Here is a 5,951-nt window from a genome sequence, read left to right as displayed (position 1 = left end):
TGATGTCAGTATTTGGGCCTGGGGAAGCATGGAGCCCTGTGGGCACAAAGAGCAAGAGCATCTGACCTGCTATATTGGAGCCCAGAACCAGGCCCCCAGAGGATATGCCTCTAAGACCTGAAGCACAAGTGGAATTTAGCCAAGTAAAGTAGGGAAAAGTAAAGAAGGAACAGCATGTGCAAAGATGTGGAGGTATGATGAGGCACAGCTTGGAGAAGTGAGAGAAACCCAGTGTGGCTCAATTGTGAAGGAGGAACAGTCGGTTTCATTCCCTTACTACACTCCGTTTCTTTCTCTTTCTCTGTGAACCGTGTATCTCTTCCCCAGCAGTCTTAGGAATTGAATAGAGAAGTGGAAGGTGTGAAGGTATGGAATTAGAAAAAGTGGAACTGGAAATAGGGAGGAAGAGCCAAAGGCAAGAGGAAGTGCTTGAGGAGAGAAGAATGGAGAGGAAAGAAGGGACACGGAGTCACGGTGGAAGAAGGGGAAGACGTGACACAACTGCAGATGTTCTGAAACCACAGGGCGCTACAGAAGATGAAAATGATCTGAGAACAGCAAAGCTCAACAGCTTATTTGAGAGGATCCTTAAAATAAGAATCAGAAGGGAGAAAATAGTCATTGAACATCTACGATGTGTACTAGGCATTTTCACACATGGTATCTGACTTCATCCTCACAAAAGGCCTACTAGCCGGATATTATTGTGTCACTTAGGGGAAAACGAAAGCTTTGCAAGACTAAATGAGTGGCCCCCGTACACATAGTTGGTGACTGATGGACCTGACCTTCGTACCTACTATCTTCTCGAAAATATTTGCCATTCAAGACAACAAGAGAGCATGGGCCCTGAAAGGGGAGACACCAGACAACCTGCATCTTTCCTGTCATTTTGTTCAAGGCTTTCTTTGGATTTGAGAAAGGAGTCATCTGCATTCTAACATAAAGCCCTGGGAAATTGTACATGACTCACATTTATAAATATCTTTCATCTACTCCTGGTGGCAGATATTACCTATGATCAGTGATCATGGGAAGCAAGAAAAAAAGAGATATAGGAACTCTGACACTAACCCACAAGCTCAAATTCACCAATAGTTCCCCAGTGATTTCAGTTTACTCACAGACAGACAGACAGATCCCCCCCCCCACATACACACACAGGCCATAGAAGAAAAAATAAGCATAGGCACAAATGCTAATAAATACAGAACTGAGTTAACCATTATTTCATTTAATCTTCCTAGAAGATACATGACCCAAAATGGCAGAAGGAAAGAGAAGATATCAGAGCAGTAGATGATCAGCTAAGTAACAACCATCCTATTCCATTTCTTCTCTTCATGGATATCCATTCTTAACTATTCGGTGTGTGTCCTTCCAACTTTTCTCTATGCATATATTCACAAATAGGAATACATAGATATAACTATACACAATAAAAAATACATATAGTGGTGTATATGTATATATTATACACAGATATATTTGCATATATACACACACATATAGCTTAAAGAATGCGATCATATTATGCAAATTATTCAGCCCCTGGCATATTAAATATAAAAATAAATCCTAATTTCCCTGATTCCTTTTACTTGATGAATAGTATTCTTTTGTGTGGACATAATTTATTTACCAATTTCCTTGTTAACGGATTTACAATGACTTCCGTTTTTACGATCACAAATCATGTGGCATTAGGCATCTTTGTAATTATATTCACGCACACATATATTTCTGTAAGTTAGATTTCTGGAACTGAATTGCTAGATCAAAATATTTATACTTTTTTAAAATTTTGATAGACACAGCCAAATAGCCTCCCAAAAGCAGACTTTTTACTCCTTTAGCCAGGACTTAATAGACCTAAAATTTTGGTAAAACCACCACCGTACATGTGGAATCTCATATTGTGACAAAAATCATTTGTTTCACAACTAGTTTTCTAAAAGGGCTACATTTTTTCCGGAATTATTTGGTTCCATCATAACTAATTGGAAAGCTGAGAATTTTGGAAACAGCCTACCTGACAACAATTCCATCAGAAGTCAGTGCAGGAAGCAGAAATAGAGGCCAGGCTGGGGGCACTATGCAGGCCCCAAAGACAGGCAAAGCCTGAAGGTCCACAAATGGGAGCGAGATCAGAAGTGGCAATTCTAGGGGTAGTCATCAGGCCAGGCCAGCAGTTTAAACTGGGTGCTTGATCCAGGGAGGAAACAGCAGGTGAGGTTACTAAAAGTCCACACTAGTTTACTATCATTCCCTCAACAAATATTTATTGAGCAACTACTACTATGTGCCTAGCACAGCACTCAGCTTAAAGAAATATAAAAATAAATAGAATGTTTCTCCCTAACATTAGAGTTGGTCACAGCCTAGTGAGAAACCCTCTGCCTTGTCTTGTGGAACTTCTACATGCTCCCCAGTTCCCACTTTTGTTCAGACCGCCACCCCACCCCCATCTCTCTTTCTTCTCTCCACAGTTTGCAACAGCTTACAATCCTGGTGCCCCAGTGGGCCAGGATGGGAGGGGAGAGGCATTTTAGCCCATCCATGGTCTCCGGTGAGGGCAATGGAAAGCCGTCCACCTCGGCCTCTTCCCCAGCCACGAGTCAGTCTCACTCACCTATATTTTCTGTTCATTTACCATGTTGAACAGTTAAATGCTTCATGCTGCCCTGAGTGGCTTAGGACAGCCAATTTGGGCTTGCCATTCACACTCAGAGAACTGAAGAGAGCAAGTTCTGTTCGTATCCATGGAGATAGGGCTGGGGGAGTGGTTCACCCACCACGTGGAACAGGCAACCTAAAGCTATCTCTGGGAGGACCTCACAAGGTGACACCTCAGGCTTGTCAGAACATCTCCTTGCACCACCATATGGCCAATTTACCAAAGAGAGGGGGGAAATTGTGTTTTCTTAGATCATTACACTAAATTTGCAGAATGACTAATCTATCCACTTCAAAGTCATCACTTGTATTCTAAAGTAACCTCAGTCTTTGCTCAAGATCAGAATTCAAGGCAGGCTAGGCTCTCAGCCCAGAGTTAGAGTGGTTTGTGCCCCCCTCCCAGAGCATCCCCCACCTCCCCCTCCTTGCTGAGGGGCTTCAGAAAGAGTACAGAGCCCAGAATTAGAAAGTCTGGATTCTCTTCCTTGCTCTGATGCTAAACGTGTGGTTTTAGAGCCTCAGCATCTTCATATCTAAAATGGTGAGAAGAGAAACACACTCCTGGACCTCAAAGAACAGCCATGATGACCAAATAGACAATGCATGAGAAAGCGCTTACAACGGCAAAGTGCAGTAGCTCTGTGTTGCTGCTGATAATGACGACAATGATAATGGGGGACATGACTAAAATCCATCAGCTGGGTAAGGTGGGTCAGCAAACTATTCAATTTTGTCAGCATAAATGCCTTTAAAGCTTATTTCACTTACTGTTCTAAGCACCAACTTTAGTCTCAGAAACCAAAGAGTAACCAAAGAAACAGTGTATCATTCTCTGGGGTTCATAGAGCAACATTCTGAGGAGCTAGCAACTAGGATTAATGAGGTCACTGGGCTCAGTGTAGGTGCCCGTTGGATATGCAAAAATAAAATTATGAAAGGTACCAGTGGGAGAATCCTGAGGCCACACGGCTTGCTTCATCTTGTGCTACATCATTTCTAGCCTCGGAGAGTAGCAAGAAGAGAAACAACTACACACTCTGGCCAGCAATTCATCTGTGTGGATGCAAGAGTTTGTGTGAAAACCTCCTTTATTGGGAAGCAGATAGGGTTGACCAAGCAAGACACTAAAAACATGGCCCTCCTTCATGGAACTCTCTCATTATAGACCTCTGCAGTCTTTTTTTTTTTTTTAATTGAAAAAGCTAAATTCCTTCTGTTTCAATCCTGTGATTTCCACAGTGGGCCTTAAAAAACCTGCAAATAAAGCCCTGGGGCCTTGTTAAGCTAAGATATTTAGAACTGATTTGGTTTCCAAAACCCAATGGGGGGATAGAAAGGGTGTGAGGGAGACAGGGTTATGAGTGGATAGGAACACAGATATAACTCCCTTGTATAAAACCATTGCATAATGGAACTCTTTGCAAGACCAGAGATTATATAAGACATAAAAGCAATGATTCCAAATCAAAGCACTTTATTTGTCAAAGTAACTAAAACAGTTGTTTAAAACACACACGCGCGCGCGCTCACACACACACATACTGTTTTCTAAAGCGTGATATTTTCTGCCTGAGTCTTTTCTTCTCACTTGGCAGCCCTGTTGTGTACACGATCTCTACAGGAATGCAGAAAAACCACCTGAGGGAGAAAATTACTAATCACTAAAAATTACTAATCACTCTCTCACACTAAATAAATCCCACCGGGAGGTTTTTAGTTACACGTCGGGATATGGGGTTTTTTGGGGGTTTTTTTTTTTTTTCCCTCTCAGGTTAATGATACAAAGGCATACAAAATTAAAAAAAAAAAAAAAAAAAGGAAGCATGTCACATCTTAATATGCATTAGCAGGGATATTTTTACATGATAGCATCTAGGTCTCAGTCCAAAATAAAGGCAAAGTAGACTGAAAGTCTCTAGTGCCTACCACTGGGTCTCTCAGAAAGAAAAGAGGTTGGAGAGAGAATCACGCTTCCCACAGCATTGAATGCGGTGCCTATCATCCCCCGGCAGTGGCCCCTATCACTTACGCTAAATCCAACGACCTTATTTTCACATGATATTCAATTCACAGGCTCATCGGGCGCCCGTCATATATTATTTCATTAAATAGATTAGTGTGTTATTTATGGTCGTCCCCACCAATTTATATCATATCTCCATACTGTTTATCTCATACTTGTTTATCTTTTACTGTTTCTTTAGTCCGTTGTAAATAGCCTAGGCCTGTGTACCTACTTAGCTGATCAGAAGTTGAGTGTATCCAATTCAGTGGTCATATTACAAATGAGTGAAATTAGTAGAAGCAGTAGAATTCAGAGGTTTTTTTTTTTCCTTTCAGTGTCCCTTGGGTTCTTTTTTCTTCTTTATTATTATTGTGTTGGCTGATTATACAGCATAACATCATTCACTATAAAAAAAGTTTAGGCAAGTCAAAAGTGTATAAAGTGAAAGTCCTTTTCCAATAACCTCCTTTTCCAAAGACTATGACAGACAAAAATATTCTTCATGTAGATAAATATAAATATAGGGATAAATATAAATATATCCATCCAAATGGAATAATATTAAACATATAGTTCTATAATTTACTTTCCACTTAGCAATATATTTTAGATATCTTTCCATATCAGCAGAGTTATGTCCTTATTTTGAACAGAGTATTTATCCTATTTGGGGTATACCATAGTTCATTTAACAATTTCCTATTAGTGGACATGTATCTTATTTCCCATTTTTCAATCTTATTAAGGAAGCTAAGATGAACAAGCTTATAAATATATCTTTAAATACCTTTCTGATTTTCTTCTGAGAATAAATTTCTAGAAGAGGGGTCATTTCATCAAAAGGCATGATCATTTTAAATTTTAAATATATTGACAATATACCTTGCAGAAAAGTTGATTCAACATACCCACATTCTCACAAACCCTACATATCATCAATATTTTTTATCTTTACCAAGCTGATAGATAATGATAAAATATCACATCATTATTCTTTCAGATGCATTTCTTTGTTAGTGAAACAATATCTTCAAATGACTAATTCATTAATATTTTAAAGAAATCTAATTTTTTAAGATTAAAATTCTTCACATGGTATTTTACAGATTGAAAGTACCCCTTTTTTACTGGCTACTATCCATTTATCACAACATGAAAGAATCATTCCCCTTTTGTAAATGAAGAAGGTGAGACCAAAAAAATTTCGATAAATGGCTAAGAGAGAAAATAATTGACAAGCCTCCTAATGTTAATGCTATTTCTGAAAAAA

The sequence above is a fragment of the Halichoerus grypus genome, chromosome 1 (assembly GCF_964656455.1).
Source record: "Halichoerus grypus chromosome 1, mHalGry1.hap1.1, whole genome shotgun sequence".
Classification (NCBI taxonomy): Eukaryota; Metazoa; Chordata; class Mammalia; order Carnivora; family Phocidae; genus Halichoerus; species Halichoerus grypus.
The sequence above is the reverse complement of the archived record's forward strand: the minus strand, read 5'-3'. Positions refer to the sequence as shown.